This window comes from Rhinatrema bivittatum, chromosome 2, assembly GCF_901001135.1.
Source record: "Rhinatrema bivittatum chromosome 2, aRhiBiv1.1, whole genome shotgun sequence".
In the NCBI taxonomy this organism is placed as follows: Eukaryota; Metazoa; Chordata; class Amphibia; order Gymnophiona; family Rhinatrematidae; genus Rhinatrema; species Rhinatrema bivittatum.
The window spans coordinates 450,707,874-450,729,447 of record NC_042616.1 but is presented as its reverse complement, the minus strand read 5'-3'; the positions used below and the strand labels follow the sequence as shown (position 1 = coordinate 450,729,447).

At 46.1% G+C, this 21,574-nt stretch overlaps 1 protein-coding gene across 1 annotated transcript in view; it reads left to right on the top strand.

The window, feature by feature from the left end:
- The first annotated feature begins 19,187 nt into the window (after positions 1-19,187).
- Positions 19,188-21,574, top strand: part of EMP1 (epithelial membrane protein 1) — a 66,049-nt gene continuing 63,662 nt past the window's right edge. Inside the window, exon 1 of the mRNA XM_029590347.1 lies at positions 19,188-19,340. The gene's annotated coding sequence lies outside the window, so the exon portion shown is untranslated. The remainder of the gene's footprint in view (positions 19,341-21,574) is intronic.

The window sequence follows — 21,574 nt, the reverse complement described above, 5'->3', positions numbered from 1 at the left end:
TGGAACTCTGAATACTCTCTGATTTCTGCCTGCCCTGACCTTTGCCTGTCCTCTGAATACTCTCTAATTACTGCCTACCCTGACCTTTGCCTGTTCTCTGACTACTCTCTGATTACTGCCTGCCCTGACCTTTGCCTGTTCTCTGACTACTCTCTGATTGCTGCCTGCCCTGACTTCTTCCAGGAACTCCGACTACTCTCTGATTGCCGCCTGACCTGACCTCTGCCTAGAACTCCGATTACTCTTGACTGCCACTTGGAACTTGACCTTCTGCTTTAACTGACCATGCCCAGATTGACTTCTGTTACTGACCCTACATGGCTAACCATTCTGGACTGATACTCTGGCCTTGATTCTCGCTATACACTCGGACGCTCTCTTCCAGCCTCCTGCGACCTCTGGACTTCCCTGTCTGAATACCGACCGCGCACCCTTGTTCGTGGTGGGCACTCCTTTGAACTTTCTCTCTCAGAGACCCTGCGAGGCCCACCTAAGACTAGACAGCCCAGGTAACCAAGGGTTCAACCTGAGGGAACCCCGGGTTGCTATTGGCGAAGCTCCAGCTAGCCTCTGTCTCCTCCTGTGCTCTGCTTCCTGGTGGCAGGTGTTCTCCAGGTCGATCACAGGGCCATACCAATCCTGCACCAGGCCAAGGGTCCACTCCCAGAGCAACAGGTTGCCAAGGCCATGAACTCGGCGGAGTCTCCCGCCTTGCAGGCCTAGCAGCTCGTGTCCGAGAACAACAGCAAACTCTAGAAGCGTTGACTTTGTCTATGGAGAGACTATGGTCTCAACTCGAGAATTCTCTTAAGGCCAACTTGAGGGGCTGGGTCCAACCCACGCCCTCACGGGCATCTCTGGCCCTTCCTACTCCACCCCACTTCAATGGGAATCTGCACCTCTGTTGAGGTTTCCTCAACCAATGCTTTATGCAGTTCACCCTGCAGCCTGAGCTATTTCCAAGTGAATATACAAAGATCACTTTCATCCTCTCACGCCTTGAAGGGAAGGCCCTGGAATGGCCTTCCCTTCAAGGCGTGAGAGGATGAAAGTGATCCCTTCCCCACTTTGGGATCATTCGGATGACATCCTCCGTCATCTCTCCCACTTCATCGAGGTCTTCAAGCCAACCTTCCAGGACCCTGGCCGACAGGCGGTTGCGGGTCATCAGCTTCTCCATCATCGGCAAGGCTCGCATTCGCTCACTGAATTCATGGTAGAATTCAGGACCCTCGCCACAGAACTGGGATGGCAAGAGGACTGCCTATGGGCCATCTATCTGGATGGCTTATCTCCTGCCCTCAAGGACGAGCTAGCCACTCGCAAGATTCCCACATCTCTAGATGACATCATCTCCTTGGTTGGCAAAATCGATCATCGCCTATGTCAACGGCATCAGGAGGTAAAAGCTTCTCGGCCTTCTGCCATATGCCCAGTTTGAGCTAATAGTCATCAGCTAAAGGCCTTACCGGCACCTGCTCTCTTTACAGAGGAGCCAATGCAAATCAACCGCGGGCGCTTGTCCCCTACAGAATGCCTTCGACGGAAGAAGGAGGGCTTTTGCCTGTACTGCGGCAACTCCAGTCATCTCTTACAAGCCTGCCCAGAGTGTCTGGGAAACTGCAGAGCCTGAGCCCGGTGGGGGTCCCGAGATTGGGCACTACTGTTACTGGCCCCCAATTACTCCTTCCCGTGTCTCTCTCCCGAGAGTCATGATCCTTTGCCACCACTGCCCTTGTGGACACCGGGTCGAGTGGCAATTTCATCTTGGATGATATCGTCACACTCCTCCAAATCCCGCTCCAGCCTCTGGACATACCGCTTCAGATTGCGTCTATCCATGGAGAGCACCTCCCTGGACGCATCACTCATCGCACCATCGCCTTCTGCCTCTCCATGGGAACCCTCCATGAAGAAGAGATCTCACTATATGTCCTGAAGCGTTCCATGCACCCAGTAATCCTTGGACTTCCATGGCTCCAGGTACATGGACCTCATTTTGATTGACAATCCCTACAGTTAATCCAGTGGGGACCCCAGTGCCAACACCGCTGCATACGTCAGGTGTCTCCAGCGGTCACTGTTCTGAACTCTACAACCCTGATCGGGTTGCCTGCTCCGTATACAGACTTCCAAGATGTATTCTCTAAACAGAATGCAGACATACTACCTCCACTACGGGAGTTTAATTGTCCCATTGAACTCCTACCAGGTACCACGCTTCCCAAAGGCAGGACATACCCTCTGTCGCTACCAGAAACTAAAGCAATGTCTGAGCACATTAAAGAGAATCTGGACAAGGGATTCATATGACCCTCCGACTCCCCGGCATGAGAAGGCTTCTTCTTCGTGAAGAAAAAGGATGGCAGTCTCCATCCTTGTACTGACTACCGTGGGCTAAACGCTGTAACTCACAAGGATCGATATCCTCTACCACTCATCAGCGAACTCTTTGATTATCTCCAAGAGCTCAGATCTTTACAAAGCTAGATCTCCGAGGGGCATACAATCTCGTAAGGATCCAGCCAGAGGACATCTGGAAGATCGCCTTCAAAGCCAGGGATGGCCACTACGAGTACGTAGTTATGCCCTTTGGACTTTGTAATGCCCCTGCGGTCTTTCAACGCTTGATGAATGAGATATTCCGGGATCCACTATACTCGTTTTTCGTCGTATATCTAGACGATATACTGATCTTTTCCAAGGATCTAAAATCCCACCATTCACACGTTTGGACAGTCCTTCAACGTCTCAGGGACAACCGTCTCTATGCGAAACTAGAGAAGTGTATTTTCGAGCAAACTCGTCTACCGTTTCTGGGTTATATTATTTCCAATCGTGGTTTTACCATGGACCCTGAAAAGCTTCAAGGAATCTGAGATTGGCCTCAACCTGTAGGCCTCCGAGCCCTACAGAGGTTCCTCGGACTTACAAATTATTACAGGAACTTCATCGCCAATTACTCCACACTAGCTGCTCCACTCACTGCCATGATCAAGAAAGGTAGTAACCACAAAGAATGGAGTCCCAAGGCTCAAGTCGCCTTCCATGCTTTATATAAGAGGCCTTCTGCACTGGACCTTGTCTATGTCATCCAGATCCTAATCGCCCTTCGCCGTCGAAGTCGACGCCTCCACCATTGGGGCACAGGCAGCCGTGAACCAGTATTCCTCCAAGGAAGTCTTAGTGCCCTGCTCTTTCTATTCGCACACATTTTCCCCTGCAGAGCAACATTATACGATCTGGGATCGTGAGCTCCTAGCGGTGAAGTTAGTGCTCCAAGTGTGGCGACCCTGGTTAGAAGGAGCACAGCATAAATTCACGATTTTCACAGATTACAAAAATCTCAAGCATTTGAAGGAAGCCCAGTTGTTGAATCCCAGACAGGCCTGTTGGGCATTGTTCTTTGAACGCTTTCATTTCAAACTTTATTACCGCCCTGCAGCCAAGAACACTCGAGCAGATGCTCTCTTGAACCAGAGGATACGCCTGACACCCCCAGCCATATCATCGACCCAGCCTGCATCACTCTTGCAGTCTCTAACACTGTGCCAGCAAGGAAGACGGCAGTTCCACGCCATCTCCGTGAACGCGTCCTTCACTGGGCTCATGACTCAAAGTTGGCCGACCATCCCAGTCAGGCTCAGACCCTTGAAATGCTAAGGAGATTCTACTGGTGGCCTAACATGGTCAAGGATTCCCACAACTACGTGGACTCCTGTCCCATATGTGCACAACAGAAACCCCGACTGGCCGTCCATGGGGACTACTCCAACCTCTCCTTGCACCAACAGAACCATGATCGAGCATCTTCACTGACTTCATCACAGATCTACCTCCATTCAAAGGCCACACGGTCATCTGGGTTATCATTGACCGATTTTCGAAAATGGGTCACTTCATCCCACTCCAGAAGCTTCCCTCAGCTCCTGAACTGGCCAAACTCTTCCTCAAGCACATCTTCCACAGACTACCCAAAAAGATAATCTTGGACCGAGGTCTGCAGTTTGCCGCCAAATATTGGAAATCCTTGTGTAAGAAATTTGAAATCACTCTGAGTCTGACTTCCACTTATCACCCTCAGGCGAACGGCCAAGCAGAGAGAACAGATCCTTAAAAGCCTTCTTACATTCTTATGTTAATGACCAACAGGACGACTAGTCCGACCTATTACCCTGGGCTGAGTTATCCCACAATACTCATGTCGCCTCTGCCACTGAAGTATCACATTTCTCCGTTGTATTCGGTCGCCAGCCACGTCTGCCTCTACCAGTACCAATCTCAGTGCCTTCTCCTGCTGCTCAGTCGACAGTCCAGATGATAAGATGGTTATGGAACCAAGTTAAGGAAAGGCTGGGCCAGGCCGCCAAATGAGCTAAGTGCTCTACCGATGCTCATCATCGTACCGCACCCCTGTTCTGGCCAGGCCAGAAGGTCTGGTTAAGCACCAAGCACATCAGGCTGTGACTCCATTCTCAGCGACTCTCCCCCAGGTTTACTGGACTATGTCCAATAATTCGACGCATTGGTGCTGTAACCTATCAACTACGACTCCCTGCATCCACAACACCTTTCACGTCTCCCTGCTAAAGCCATTGGTATTGTCTTGGTACTCTCGAAGGGCTCCCGCTCACTTTGAAGCTGAACCGGAGGACGTACTTCAAGTCAAGGAAGTCCTGGACATCCGCCGACACAGAGGCCATTGGGAGTACCTCCTGTCATGGGAGGACTTCGGACCAGAGGAGAACTCCTGGGAGCCCTCCCATCACATCTACAACTAGAATCTCCTCGCTGAGTCCCACTACCTCCATCCTGAAAAGTCGAAGTCGGTAAGGGGGAGTCCTAGAATGGGGGGTACTGTTGTACTTCCCGGCTGCGTTGGCTCCGTGGCCGGGCCTGCTTACCTGGCGCGACCCCTCTACCAGCACGGCCTTGAGTTCCTGCTCTGACCGACCCCGACCACATCCTCCATGGGTGTTTCCGGCTCCCTAACGGCCTTCGGCATCGCAGCTCTCCTCGTGCCGGGGCTCGGCGTCCTCCTCGGCGTCGGCCCCACCCCCCTAGCGTGCGTGGAACTCAGACTGATTTAAAGTCCCAAGCGCGGGAAGCCCTCGTGCGGCTCCCGAATCTGACGTCACTCGTGCAAGGTATATATACCACAGCCCCTCGGGGCCTTAGCAATCGGGTCGTACACTCCGGTGTCTCTAGTTTGCCTTCCTGCGTTGCAGTGTTTTGCTCCTCTATCAGCACGGCCTTCAGTTCCCGCTCTGTCCGACCCCGACCGCATCCTACACGGGCGTCTCTACTCCCTCACGTCCTTCAGCATCGCAGCTCTCCTCATGCCGGGGCTTGGCGTCCTCCTCGGTGGCCACACCCCCCTAGCGTGTGCGGAACTCAGACTGATTTAAAGTCCCAAGCACGGGAAGCCATTGTGCGGCTCCCGAATCTGACGTCACTCATGCAAGGTATATATACCATAGACCCTCGGGGCCTTGGCAATCGGGTCGTACACGCCGGTGTCTCTAGTTTGCCTTCCTGCATTCCAGTGTCTTGCTCCTGTGTCTCCTGTTCCAGTCTCTCATTCCAGCGTTTCCTGTTCCAGCATCTCCTGCTCCTTCGTCTCTCCATTCCTATTAGTACCCTTTGGACTGATCTCACGGTACTGACCTCTGCATGGAAATCTGAATACTCTCTGATTGCTGCCTGCCCTGACGTTTGCCTGTTCTCTGACTACTCTCTGATTGCCGCCTGACCTGACCTCTGCCTGAAACTCCGATTACTCTTGACTGCCACCTGGAACTTGACCTTCTGCTTGAACTGACCACGCCCGGATTGACCTCTGTTACCGACCCTGCCTGGCTGACCATTCTGGACTGATACTCTGGCCTTGATTCTCGCTATACACTCGGACGCTCTCTTCCAGCCTCTTGCGACCTCTGGATTTCCTTTCTGAACACCGACCGTGCATCCTTGTTCATGGTGGGCAATCCTTTGAACTTTCTCTCTCAGAGACCCTGCAAGGCCCACCTAAGACCAGGTGGCCCGGGTAACCAAGGGCTCAACCTGAGGGAACCCCGGGTTGCTATTGGCGAAGCTCCAGCTTGCCTCTGTCTCCTCCTGTGCCCCTGGTGGCAGATGCTCTCCAGGTCTGACCGGAGGGCCGTACCAATCCTGCACCAGGACAAGAGTCCACTCCCAGAGCAACACTAGCATCCTTACAAAGGCATACTTTACACACTGTTCTTTATCACTAGGGTTGAGTTTATTTTTATTTATTTACATTTAATATATGATTTTTCATTGATAATTCAAGGCGAGCTACATTCAGTAACAATAGGCATTTTCCAGTGTACCGTTTTTATGGCAATAGAATGGAGCATTTTAGCATATTCAAAAAGTAATTTCCAAAATAGTTTGACCAAAAATTGCCCTCCTCAAATGTTGATAAAAATATGCGTTAAAAGGAAGTGTTCTTGTGGGTATGTTTAGGTCTAGGGAAGAAAATATGCTTGTACATGGGATGTCAAAAATATGCGTTCTATTTTGCTCCCATTTGACCACCTGCAGAAATAGCAGGTGTAAAGGGGTGCAGACACTTTAAATGCACACATTTTGCACCTGCTCATTTTCAAAGGTAAAAAATTCAAGCTATTCCCTTCTGAGAAATGCTGTAACGTATGCAGGCTAAAATGGCCCATGCATTTTGCACACAACAAAGCTATAAAAAATAGCCCACTCACAGGTAGAATTTAGAAGCATTGCTCACACAAAACCGGCCTCATACACATGATGTGGGCTGCGCGCGAGCAACATGAATTTTAATAAGCCAGGAAGTATGCACGTACGTCAAGAATAAGGAGGCAGAAAAGGATCCTGAACATGGGGGGGGGGGGGAAGAGGGAGAGAGAGTATCGAGAGCTTCTGTTACAGACAAAATCTGACACTATGTATCTCCCACTATAAGAGGGGCACTTTCAACTCAGGGTGGGGTTTTTTTTTTGGGGGGGGGAGGGGGCAGTGTTACATTGGTATGCCTAGGATGCAGGGGTCTACAGACCCTTGCAATACTGCCCCCCCCCCCAAACCCACCCTGAGTTGAAAATGCCCCTCTTACAGTGGGAGATATATAGAGGGTCAGATTGTCTCTCTCTTTCTCCTCCCGTGCCCAATATGCCCGTTTATGGGCACACACATGCTCCTTTTAAAATTTACCTGTCAGTGTTTTCTTTAATCTCCTCTTTGAAACCTTCCTTCAGTTCTTTTATAAACATTCTTAAACCATCACCACCTATCCAAATAATCCAATGTGGCACATGACAACATAAAATAATTTAATTAGCAATTAAAAGAAAACAAAGATAAATTAGGAAATACTTTACATTATTTTACTCTATGAAGCTCATAATTCTATTTTTTTTCCTTACTAAATTGGAGGTATTTTATTTTATTTGTACATCTTAACACTGGAATTACTGTGTGTGGGGGAACGCTACAACGCTGTATGCAGGCTGATCAGTGAACACAATACAAAGCAAATCTTTCACTATTGATTGGAATAATACGTACATCTGGGGCCTGATTCTCAAAAGCTTTTCTCCTATTCCATTTCTATGGGAAAATGAATAATGAATCAGGCCCAAAAGCATATTCATACTGTTTGAATGGCCAATATTCATCGAGAAAAGGCCAAGTTGGCTGATTGTTGTGACTGATCTGACCTTTTCCAATTAAAGTCAAGAATTTTGGCTGTGCAACTAATGCAAACGATTCCCCAAGAATTTGAATGCAATGCCCAAATTATTCTTCAGTGCAGGCAGGCTTTCCAGGAAGTGTATGTGAGCAGTGCCCATTCTAGGAACTGTTTCTGGGAGGCTTTGATCTGGTAAAATAATACAGCTGCCCTTGAACTAGATCCGTAATACAGCAGCAAGGTCAAGACAGGAGTGACACTCTTACCCCAGTACCCCAGAGAACATTTCAGCTTCACCTTATCTAAAGCACTCAGGAGTCCACTATTCATAACATCTTAGAAAGAAAGATAGCGCTGGCATGGACTTCAGAAGTAATCAAATCCATTCCTCTGCCTCAGGGCAAATTTCATTCCATTTCAGATGTCTGTTGGCAGTAATATTTGCAACAGACTGTCAGAATGGTATAAGCAGAGGATAAGTGGGCCTGGAAGGATAGCACAATGATTTGGTTACAGAGTTGGGGCCATGGAGAAAGGCATACAGCAACTTATCCTTCGGCCACTCCTGCACCAGGGCATTGATTCCCAAAGACTTCGGATCTCTCCTGCAACGGAAGAATTGTGGAACTTTCGCATTGCAAGAAGCCACCAGGAGGTTTAGGAACGGGAGACCCCAGCGATCCAGAATCAGCTGAAATGCCTCGTCTGACAAAGCCCATTCTCCTGGATCCAGACTCTCCCTGCTGAGAAAGTCTGCTCTTACTTTGTCTTTTCCTGCGATGTGCAAGACTGAGATCATCTGGAGATGCACTTCTGCCCATTCCATAAGCTGATCTATTTCCTGCGACACTTGCTAGCTCTTGGTTCCCCCTGCTGATTGATGTATGCCAAGGTTGTTGTATTGTCCAACATTATATGGTCTGACCGATCCTACAGCCTGTCGCTAAACTGCAAACATGCCAACCGGACCACCCTGGCTTCCAGTTGATTGATGTTCCAGAAATACTCTTCTGTATTCTAGCGCCCTTCCACCATCAGCTCCTGACAGTGAGCTCCCCTACCATCATGGCTCCCATCTATTGTCAGTACTAGCTAGTTTGGTGGTGCTAGGGAAACATATTTCTGAAAATGATCTGCCTGCAGCCACCACTTCAGTTGGGAGGAGATATCCACTGGCAGGAGAAGATGAATTGAATAGTCTTGAGACTGTGAGTTCCATTGAGACAGCAGGGAGTACTGAACATAAGAACATAAGAAATTGCCATGCTGGGTCAGACCAAGGGTCCATCAAGCCCAGCATCCTGTTTCCAACAGAGGCCAAAACCAGGCCACAAGAACCTGGCAATTACCCAAACACTAAGAAGATCCCATGCTATTGATGCAATTAATAGCAGTGGCTATTCCCTAAGTAAAATTGATTAATAGCCATTAATGGACTTCTCCTCCAAGAACTTATCCAAACCTTTTTTGAAACCAGCTACACTAACTGCACTAACCACATCCTCTGGCAACAAATTCCAGAGCTTTATTGTGCATTGAGTGAAAAAGAATTTTCTCCGATTAGTCTTAAATGTGTTACTTCTAACTTCATGGAATGCCCCCTAGTCCTTCTATTATTCGAAAGTGTAAATAACCGAGTCACATCTACTCGTTCAAGACCTCTCATGATCTTAAAGACCTCTATCATATCCCCCCTCAGCCATCTCTTCTCCAAGCTGAACAGCCCTAACCTCTTCAGCCTTTCCTCATAGGGGAGCTGTTCCATCCCCTTTATCATTTTGGTTGCCCTTCTCTGTACCTTCTCCATCGCAACTATATCTTTTTTGAAATGCGGCGACCAGAATTGTACACAGTATTCAAGGTGCGGTCTCACCATGGAGCGATACAGAGGCATTATGACATTTTCCGTTCTATTAACCATTCCCTTCCTAATAATTCTTAACATTCTATATGCTTTTTTGACTGCTGCAGCACACTGAGCTGACGATTTTAAAGTATTATCCACTATGATGCCTAGATCTTTTTCCTGGGTGGTAGCTCCTAATATGGAACCTAACATCGTGTAACTACAGCAAGGGTTATTTTTCCCTATATATGCAACACCTTGCACTTGTCCACATTAAATTTCATCTGCCATTTGGATGCCCAATCTTCCAGTCTTGCAAGGTCCTCCTGTAATGTATCACAGTCTGCTTGTGATTTAACTACTCTGAATAATTTTGTATCATCCGCAAATTTGATAACCTCACTTGTCGTATTCCTTTCCAGATTATTTATATATATATATTGAAAAGCACTGGTCCAAGTACAGATCCCTGAGGCACTCCACTGTTTACCCTTTTCCACTGAGAAAATTGACCATTTAATCCTACTCTCTGTTTCCTGTCTTTTAACCAGTTTTAATTCACGAAAGGACATCGCCTCCTATCCCATGACTTTTTAGTTTTCGTAGAAGCCTCTCATGAGGGACTTTGTCAAACGCCTTCTGAAAATCCAAATACATTACATCTACTGGTTCACCTTTATCCACATGTTTATTAATCCCTTCAAAAAAATGAAGCAGATTTGTTAGGCAAGACTTCCCTTGGGTAAATCCATGTTGACTGTGTCCCATTAAATCATGTCTTTCTATATGCTCTACGATTTTGATCTTGAGAATAGTTAACTTTCCACTATTTTTCCCGGCACTGAAGTCAGGCTCACTGGTCTATAGTTACCCGGATCGCCCCTGGATCCTTTTTTAAATATTGGGGTTACATTGGCCACCCTCCAGTCTTCAGGTACAATGGATGATTTTAATGATAGGTTACAAATTTTAACTAATAGATCAGAAATTTAATTTTTTAGTTCCATCAGAACCCTAGGATGCATACCATCTGGTCCAGGTGATTTTCTACTCTTTAGTTTGTCAATCTGGCCTACTACATCTTCCAGGTTCACAGTGATTTCGTTCGTCTGACTCATCACCCCTGAAAACCATCTCCGGAACTGGTATCTCCCCAACATCCTCATTAGTAAACATGGAGGCAAAGAATTCATTTAGTCTTTCTGCAATGGCCTTATCTTCCCTAAGAGCCCCTTTAACCCCTCTGTCATCTAATGGTCCAACCGACTCCCTCACAGGTTTCTTGCTTTGGATATATTTTAAAAAGTTTTTATTATGAGTTTTTGCCTCTATGGCAACTTCATTTCAAATTCTCTCTTCGACTGTTGCGGTCTCCACCGCTTTCCCCTTACTGGCTGTATTCAGGGCTCACCTCCGAGGCCGGGAATGCCGCCTCCGCGGCTCTGCTGAGTATTCGGGGCGTCCGCCATTGCTGGGCCGTCTCGCTGCCGCCCCGCGCACACGCGGGGACGCGCGTTATGGACGTACGCTCACCGGAAGCCTGACCCCGCCTGAGCTGGCCATGCCACGCCCCAAGCCCGATATAACCGGCGTTCTTCAGTCCTCTCATTGCCTTGCAACGAGGGTCGCTACAGTGTGTAGTTCTTAGTTGCACTTCCGTTGTACTGCTTCAGCCTCCGACCTCTGCTCGTTCCTGACTCTGCTTCTGCCTGCCGCCAGCCACCGACCTCTGCTCGTTCCTGACTCTGCTTCTGCCTGCCGCCAGCCACTGACCTCTGCTCGTTCCTGACTCTGCTGTTGCCTGCCGCCTGCCTCAGTCCACGGGTTCTCTGACGCAGCTGCTGCACTCCTGTCCTCCGGACAGCATCCTACGCAGGTCTGGGCTGGAACTACTGCCACACTGTCTTGGGTCTTGTTACCTTCTACTTCCTGCCAGGCTCAGGCCTACTCGCTGCTGGCTCCCATATTGCACCCTGCAAGTTCCATTCAAGACATTACTGACTCTGACCCTGCTCCCGCTTGCTCTGTGCTCCCTGGCCTATTGGCCCTTGCTGCTGGACTCTGTGCCTACTCCTTGCCCGGGCCTTTCTATAGAGACTGGCACTGTGCATAAGTCCCAAGGGACTGGGACCCTACGGGCTCCTCCTGGGGGGTTCCCAGTTCCCGGGTGAAGATCCATACGTGTGTCTCCTAAGTCCCAAGGCTCCAGGACCCTACGGGCTCCTCCTGGGGGGTTCCTGGTTCCCGGGTGAAGATCTGTGCCTGTGGCTCCGCCTCCCGAGCTACTCTACCCAGGGTGGTTCGGCTCAAGGGTCCACTCTCGAACTGCAGCTTCCCAGACTGCAACATCGACTGTCTTATCAATGTTTTACACTTACCCTGACAATGCTTATGTTTTATCCTATTTTCTTCAGATGGATCCTTCTTCCAATTTTTGAAAGATGCTTTTTTTGGCTAAAATAGCCTCTTTCACCTCACCTTTTAACCATGATGGTAATCGTTTTGCCTTCCTTCCACCTTTCTTAATGCGCAGAATACATATGGACTGCGCCTCTAGGATTGTATTTTTAAACAATGTCCAAGCCTGTTGAACACTTTTAACCTTTGCAGCTGCTGCACCTTTCAGTTTTTTTCTATTTTCCTCATTTTATCAATTTCCCTTTTTAAAATTTAGTGTTAGAGCTGCAGATTTACTTATTGTCCCCCTTCCAGTTATTAGTTTAAATTTGATCATGTTTTGATCACTGTTGCCAAGTGGCCCCACCACCGTTACTTCTCTCACCAAATCTTGCGTTCCACTAAGAATTAAATCTAAAATAGCTCCCTCTCTTGTTGGTTCTTGAACCAATTGCTCCATGAAGCAATCATTTATTACATCGAGGAACATTATGTCTTTAGCAAGTCCTGATGTTACATTTACCCAGTCAATATTGGGGTAATTGAAATCTTCAAAAAATTAGTGGAAACCAAAATTATTTTTTAGTATAGCCTAAAAGGTGTCAGCAAGCCTGACGTTGTGACACTTGGAAAGTGACCAACCGGTCTACACATCATCCACCTTTTAAAATTCTTTTTAATGAAAATATATTTTTTGGTTTTTGGTTTTTTTTATAAAAATGTCCTCAAATTTGCACTAGTGAGAGACTCTTCACATTCTATTTCAATAAACCCAACACGGCCCGTGTTTCGCTGTATAGCTTCTTCAGGGGCATGCAGTAATATCAATGATAATGAGTCACATCACTTCTACCTGAAAACATCATTATCAAAATTAGTTCCAATCTTTTATCATAAAAATAGAAAGATACTTATCTGTACAGAAACTGGCTACCATTTTGAAATGGACACAGCGTCTCAGGGTCTCTTCGTCGGAAAGCAAAGGAAACGAAGCCGAGGCTTATGCTTCTTTAAATACCAAGTCATCAGATGATGTCAAAGGCGCGCAAAACTTGACTGTCAGTCCTTTTAACAGCTGATGTTCAATCAACAGGTTCTATCGAACACAGTGAGAAATTGTCAACAACAGTACATTTATGCATCATTGTCCAAGAAAAACATATAAATCAAATTCAGTATTTAGCCCAGCTGGGGCGACAGTGTTAAGCTTATAAATCCATCTTTGTTCTTTCTGTAGCAATAGTGACTCGCAATCACAACCGCACCAATGCAAGGGAACATGATCAATAGCACAGAATTGAAGATTATCAAAATGATGTCCAAGATCCAAACAGTGCATCACCAGGGGTTCATCTACTCTGGAATGTTTAATGCGTGCTTTGAGGACATTTTTATAAAAAAACCAAAAACAAAAAAATATATTTTCATTAAAAAGAATTTTGAAAGGTGGATGATGTATAGACCGGTTGGTCACTTTCCAAGTGTCACAACGTCAGGCTTGCTGACACCTTTTAGGCTATACTAAAAAATAATTTTTGTTTCCACTAATTTTTTGATGATTACATTTTGTGTGGTTTACCACTGACTCTTTTCTAATTAAGTAATTGAAATCTCCCATTATTATTGCACTGCCAAATTGGTTTGCTTCCCTGATTTCTCTTAGCATTTCATCATCTGTCTGACCATTTTGTCCAGGTGGACGGTAGTATACTCCTATCACTATTCTCTTACCCAACACACATGGGATTTCTACCCATATAGATTCTACTGAGCATTTACTCTCTTGTATGATCTTTATCCTGTTGGACTCTATACCCTCCCGGACATAAAGTGCCACACCCCCACCAAGATGATCCTCCCTATCATTGCGATATAATTTGTACCCTGATATAGCACTGTCCCATTGGTTATCCTTCCACCAAGTCTCTGTGATGCCAATTATGTCAATCTCATCATTTGCTGCTATACACTCTAACTCTCCCATCTTACTTCTTAGACTTCTGGCATTGGCATACAGACATTTCAAAGTGTGGTTTTTGCTTGTTTTAACAACCTGCTTTTCAGTTGTTTGGGATAATTCGGAAATCATTAGCTTTGGTGATTTTTTACATATGGAACCTCTCTGTTGGGATACCCTAACTCTCCTGTTTCATTAGTATCCTTCAAGGATACATTTCTCCGAACCATGCACCGCTGAGTGACTGTTGGCTTTCCCCCTTGTTCTAGTTTAAAAGCTGCTCTATCTCCTTTTTGAAAGTTAGTGCCAGCAGCTTGGTTCCACTCTGGTTAAGGTGGTGCCCATCCTTTCGGAAAAGTCTCCCCTTTCCCCAAAAGTTTCCCCAGTTCCTTACAAAGCTAAATCCCTCTTCCCTGCACCATCATCTCATCCACGCATTGAAACTCTGGAGCTCTGCCTGCCTCTGGGGATCTGCATGTGGAACAGGAAGCATTTCAGAGAATGCCACCCTGGAGGTTCTGGATTTCAGCTTCCTACTTAAAATCCTAAATTGACTTCCAGAACCTCTCTCCCACATTTTCCTATGTTGTTGGTGCCCACATGTACCACGACAGCTGGCTCCTCCCCAGCACTGTCTATAATCCTATCTAGGTGACGCGCGAGGTCTGCCACCTTCGCACCAGGCAGGCAAGTTACCAGGCAGTCCTCACGTCCACCAGCCACCCTGCTATCTACATGTCTAATAATCGAATCACCAACTATGATGGCCGGCCTAACCCTTCTCTCCTGGGCAGTAGCCCTGGGAGATTTGTCCTCAGTGTGAGAGGACAATACATCACCTGGAGAGCAGGTCCTTGCTACAGGATCACTTCTTGCTAACCAGGGTGATGTTCTCCTACTGGGAGGACGCATATGCGCCTTCGCCCATGGGACCACTTCCAGGGTCGCCACCATTAAGCCAAGTATTTGCAGGTAGAACCCATATGGTCGGGCATAGAGTGTTCAAAAACAGATGGAGCTGTATCATCAACTTCTGAATGTGCGCTTCCAGCAGAAAAACCTTGCCCTGTATTCTGTTGAACTGAACTCTGAGGTATTCAAACGACTGAGTAGGCTGAAGACCTCTCTTGGACAGGTTCACCACCTAGCCAAGCTCCTGCAACAGGGAGATCACCTTGCGGGTCACTCTGCAGCTCTTTTCCAGCGACTTGGCTCGAATCAACCAGTTGTCCAAATATGGGTGTAAGAGGTTTCTATCTTTTCTCAATTCTGCCGCCACTATCACCATTATCTTGGAAAAAGTCCTTGGGGGAGTGGCCAGACCATAGGCCAGGGCCCAAAACTGATAATGGCATCCCAGAACTACGAACCTCAGAAAGCACTGATGCTCTAGTTGGATGGAAATGTCCAAGGCACATATTGGACAGATCCAAAGAGGTCAGAAATTCCCCCGATTGCACAGCCATTATTACATAGTGCAATGTTTCCATGTGAAAATGCGTCAACTGCTGATGATGGTTGACACCTTTGAGATCCAGGATGGGACAAAAGGAGCCCTCCTTCTTGGACTCAATGAAATAAATGGAATATCAACCCACATTTTCTTGAGATGTGGGCACTGGACCATAACCTTCTGACTAAAAAGCCTTGCCATTGTAGTTTCTACTGCCTGCTTCTTGTGGTGAATGGCAAGGAGACACCATAAACACGTCCCAAGGAACACTGTGAAACTCTAGCGAATATTCTTCTTGTATCACTTCCAGGATCCATTAATCCAGTGTGATCTTGACCCACCTTTGAGAGAAGAGAGAGAGGCGTCCCCCGATCTCTTTTTCCCAGGGGTGGGTCAGCAAACCTTCATTGGGAGGGTTGGGAGGATCCACCACCACCTCAACCTGCACCCCTTCTCGGCTGTCAGGGAAGAAAGGACTGAGACCTACCAAAAGGTCAAGTTCTCTGAAGGGTCATTCCCATATAAGGACGAAAATGCCTGGATCCTCTAATACAACTTCTCATGTTAAAACAGCATGGCATCTATCGGTTATCCTCTGGGAAACAAGGAACCGGAGATTTGCCCCACATACTGACCAGTTTTTCCAACTCACTCCTAAATAATAGCGAGTCTTTAAAGGTCAATTTGGTAAGGTTAGCCTTGGAGGTCTTATTCGTCAGCCAATTTCTCAGCCATAACTGATGCCTGGCCGCTAATATGGAAGCTACTCCTTTGGCTAAAGAGAGGAGCAAATCACAGCCTGCATCTGCCAAAAAGGCAGCAGCTGGTTCTATAACTGCTCTGGAGTTCACCCTAGAATCATTGACCACCTGGAGATAAGCAAACAAGATCGAGGCACCAGGAAACAAGAAGCAATCTGCAAGGTCATTGCCACAGCATCAAATGCTTGCTTAAGGATAGTCTCAATCCTATCATGATCATCCTCAAAGGCCGCTTCTCCTTCTACGGGAATAGTGGTCTGCTTGGAGACGGAACACACAAGTGCATCCACTTTCAGAAAATGTAAGCACTCTCTTGCCATTGGATCCAGAGGGTACAGGCCTTCCAAAACCCGACCCCCTTTGAAATTAGCCTCTGGAGCGCCCCACTCCAGATCAATTAATTCTTGAATGGCTTCCATCACGGGAAAAAAACAAAACTCTTTACACAAGGAAACCAAAATGGGATTTTTCTTCATCTCCGTCACAGTATCTGCCCCAGGAACCCCGAGTATTTTCAAGGTCTGGGAAATCAGAGCAGGAAGTTCATCCTTATGAAAAAACCATAGCATGATTCTATATGGTTCTAATCCTGGAGGAATTTCACCATCCTCAAGGGAGTCAGTTTGGTGTCATCATCTGTGCCATCCAGCTCTCCATCGGGAAGTCCTGCTGCCACTCTAGCAGTACTCCAGTGCTTAACAGTAGGTCCCAGCATGGTTCCTACCTAGGACTCCACCCTGGGAGTATTAGAGAGTGAAGATTGCGCCTGGAGAAAGAATTGCAATCCCTGAAAAAGTTCTACCCATGAAAAGGTAGAAGCATTCAATCCAGGAGGTACTTGGGGTGTACATACTGAGCTACCATCCCTTGCTGTGGAACCAGTTAGGGGAGTTCCAAAATCAGGCACCCCCACCTGAGCCATCTGTACCCATGCCTATATCCTGCTGGGAAGAACCAAGCTTAGTGAAATCAGAAGAAGGCAATTCCTGCTGAGCCTCCAAACAGTGCTGGTACAAGTTAGCAGGCAGCCCTGGCCTAGATGCCCGATTGACAGACAGTGCAAAAAGAAAGGTGCTTAGGTTTAAGTACCATTATGGCCGTCAGTGCGCTTAAGTGGTGGCCGAAGGCATGTGTCTAGCTATTTTATCTGTACGTTCAAAAATAGGACATCCAACACTTAGGCATCTCACATCTAGGAATCCAAAACTTAGGTGTCCCAAAATTTAAGCGCCATAAGTATAAGCGCACAATGAAACTTTGGCGCACAGGTAAGCATGTGGCCACTTAAGGTGCTGCTTAACTTACATGCCTGGAATATCAGGCCCGACTAAGCATCCAAAAACTGGACATACAACCTGGACACACAGCTAGATGCATACGCCGAACCGACAATCCTGTAGTGGGTAGCATAAGAAAAGTGCACAAAATACTGTTGCAGCCTACCTCACAGCGTACAGCAAAAAAGCCTCAGAGCGGGGCCTAGCCTAAAGAGGCTGCTCAACCCGCCAGGTGGCCTACATCCCTCAACCTCCCACGGAGTGGGACGAACATTGAAACGGCGCGCCAAGCATGGAGACCAGGAAAAAAACGGAGGGAGCCCTATGCTACAGAAAACTTCCTTTTATGTCTCTGTAAACATATTTTATTTCTCTTTTTTTTTTTAAACTCACCAGAGCTCAGCCTTACCTGTCTGAGTACCGAGATGGTCTCTGTCTGCAGGGGGAGATGGCATATGCCGTCACTGCTGTGCTCGGCTTCCTGCACCCACTGCCTTTCAGCCGCTTAAGCAGCTAAAACCACGCCGGACCAAGGCACTCATCTGAGGAACCACGGAAATCACATCAGGAATTCTCAATTGAGGGAGGGACCTTTTAGTATCACTGCAGGACAGCAGGGCAATGTAATATCCTTAATTCTCATTTTAGGAAATGAAGCAATCCCCAGTAGGGAGATGAACTTTCACCATCTGCTAGAGACGGAGAATACTGGCAGGCTGATGTCACTGCAGGGGTATATATATACTGTGACGTCAGTTTGCTCCATCTCCATCTGCTGGTAGAGGTGCATAACCCACTTGTTCTGGATTCATCTGATTGGACGCTAAGAAAATTGCTATTAATCAATAAGGAATAGTAGCTTGAGATCTGTTTAATGTTTGGGTACTTGTGGCTTGGTTTGACCACTGTTGGAAACAGATACGGGTCTTGATGGACCCTTCATCTGACCCAGTATGGCATATCTTAAGTTCTTAAGGCGTGTAATCCACAATGTTTTGTTTTTAGCCTTTCCTTGGATTACCATGTAGGTGTTAGGAAATCAGAAGTTGACTGGACTTGATGGACCTCTGGTTTTCTTGCATCCTTGACTGAGTGGCTAACTATGCCTGCCTGGAGTAGGAAGTTATCTGTGACTGGAGATAGATGAGGCAGAGCTGGAGCAAGGAAGCCGGAATCCTGGGTTCAAATCCCAACTCTGCCTTGTTTTTTTTCTGCAGCCAACAGCAAGCTCCTGCCCCTTCTCCCTAGTAATCTGCACTTCATGCTACTCCTCTTAATCACTTAACAAAACTTCCTGTATTGTTTTTATGGATAGTTAACTGTGCAGAATGTATTGGCTTAAAGAAAAATGTGTACTAATTACATAACTTTGTGTCCTGTGCAGAGAGAGATGCATGTGGGGGTTCCTCTATGTCGTCAGCTGAGACAGCAAAAGATTCCCCCTTTACTACAAGCTCATTGCTGTTTGTTTTGATCTTGTTTCTATTTGCCCCTTTGTTATTTTACCTATTTATTTTTGCTGTTGCTACACTATAGTAACTGCTCATTTTTTTTTCAGCAAATAAATCTCGGTTCCTATAAACAGATGCTGTTTTTGTGTGCTGCGATTACTCATCTCCAGTTCTTGTGTCATTCATTTTTTCCTCTGTGGTTTTTGCTGCTCTGAGTCAGGAGCCTACAAGAGATTTCTTTGAAATTCGGATCCCTCCCAGTCTCTCCTCTTGAGCGGTTGCCAAGTTAACAGGGTGGAGCTGGTAATTTTTTTTTTTTTTAAGCCAGGCTGATTCATATTAACTCCTTTAAAACATATAGACACACCACAGTCCCCCATCACATTGCCAGCTCCAGCCAGAGGAAACTCATAAACCCAAGAGCAAAGCCCAGAACCTGCCTATTGGAGCTACATCCTCCAAGCCAGGGACTCAGCTGCACTGTTCGCACAGGGACACAGTACACAAGGTAAGATGGTTTCAAGTGCCCTGAGAGCCTCAGAACCTGCTATTATTGGGGGTTTGCTCTCTTTGCAAGTTTGGTTCATGTTCAGACATTTGACAGGTAGTGTGACCTGCACGGCCTCCATTGTGGGGTTTTTTTTAGCTGCTTTGCAAAACTCTTGCATGCTCCCAAAAGAGGGAGACTGGATGAGAGAAATACACACTGGGATCAGGAATTTTAGGAGAAAGTGGAAAAAGAGAATTTTAATACCAAAGAGGAGGGCGTTGGCCTCCTGCACTAGGAGAATTTTCAGCTACCAGTCTGAGGTACAGGCAGAGACTGCAGACACTTTGGTGGGAGGGCTCAGCGCGGGGCTGTCTGCATGTTACCTTGCATACTGCCCTTTCTAGATCTGCACAACTATATGACAGTGCATGTACCTACAGAGCAACATGCTCAACACATGCATTAATGTGTTGCATTCCTCAATTTATGTTTATAAAATTTAAGATTGCTGTCAGAAAGTTTTGATCAGCCAAGAAATTGTTTTTATAAACTGATTTATAATGCTAAGTTCTAGATATTATTAGGCATATGTCTAAAAGCACTTTAAAAAGAATAGTATTTGTATTATTATCATCAAGATTTGTATAGCACATATAATGCTGTACAGAGACACACAGTGGACAGTCCCTACTTCTTGGAGCTTACAATCTAGTGCAGACAGGACACAACAAAAAACAACCATGAGGCTTTGGATAAAACAGCAAGACTATGATTGAGAAGATTTAAAACAGGTGGGATTGAAGGGAGGAGGGGCTGTTGATACCTATTCTTTCACAAATTACACATAAATAGTCAAGAACAGAGATGGCTCTGATGATTTGCCAACAATTTTAATTTTAAAAGTAAGCTGTAATTCATATAAAGCACAAAAAAATCTACATTTGATTGAAAGATGAAATCCTTTGCAAAGTTTTTTTTAATTTTTGAATCATTCATAGTGCTTAGCAGCAAAGGTTGCACTGTCTCAGGGGAAGCTACCCTCCCACTCTTAGGCAAGGATAGTCCGGGTACAATGTCAGTCTCTCAAACTTGCTGGTGCTCTTAACATTTGCATCATGCCAAAAGGTGTTTCATTCTGGAACTTGTAAGGTGTAAATTTATATAGGCAACATATTGAGGAGATTTTAGAAGGCTGGTTGTAGAGTTTTATGTAGAAGTTGTGCCTATGTATTCATGTCTGATAGTTGTGTGTAGATGTATATATCTGCGTATGTATTCATGTCTGATAGCTGTGTGTAGATGTATATATGAAGATTCTGAGGTAAATGTGTATTTCTGTTTTTTTCAGTTTCTTGAGCACAGTACACTATAGTTTGCTAGAACCCACTGCTTTCAGGTCTAAATTTTAAAGTACTCAGAGCTTGAAGCTAGAAAGCTACACAGTGAACTTTCCTGTCCTCCTTCTTTCCATATTTTAGGAATGGGGAAATGGATTTGGGTTTGGATTTACGAGCTCAAAAAGATTTTGGGTTGGTTTGGATTGGGCAAACCTGGATTCACTCAAAATAAACTTTAGGAAACCCTTGTAGTTTACAAACATGCTCTCAGAGGCGCATATAATCAATTTCTAAATAAATGTAAAAAAAAAAAAAACATTCACCTTCATTTTTATTCATACCTATAATACATAGGAATTTTGTATTTTTATAATGTATTTATTTAGAGACAGTAGCAAACAACAGTATATAAAAATCTACAAATAAATAAATAAATGAGAGCACTCTTGTAGCCATAAGCATACCTTTACATGTATATGCAATAGCATATAAAAGTAGATCTGGAAGCCAAATCTGCTTGGACCTGCAAATCCAAATCTAAATTATTTTCTCCCGCCCTGGCTTGCGTGTCTCATTTGAAAAGGCATTAGCAGAATTAAGTGCAGTTTGTAGGCATGCAGAGGAAGGTGTGGCGCTGCTAATACTGACAGCTTCTCTGCAGGCTGCTGCAGGGAAAGCATGCCAGGGGTGTGGCCGCTTTGAGAAACAGATGAAGATGGGCTCTCCTTTTTCATAAACAGAAAACTTAAATGTTAAATAAGTTTTTATTCTTGACTTTGCTGAACCTGTCTGCAAGAAGGGAATTTCCTTGGTGTGTGGAGGGAGAAGATGCAGGATGGAGATAGTTCAACATATCACACTGCACAGTATAGTTCTGTGTGCTAATCCTAAACTAGGATAGGTCCCGAGGGTAAA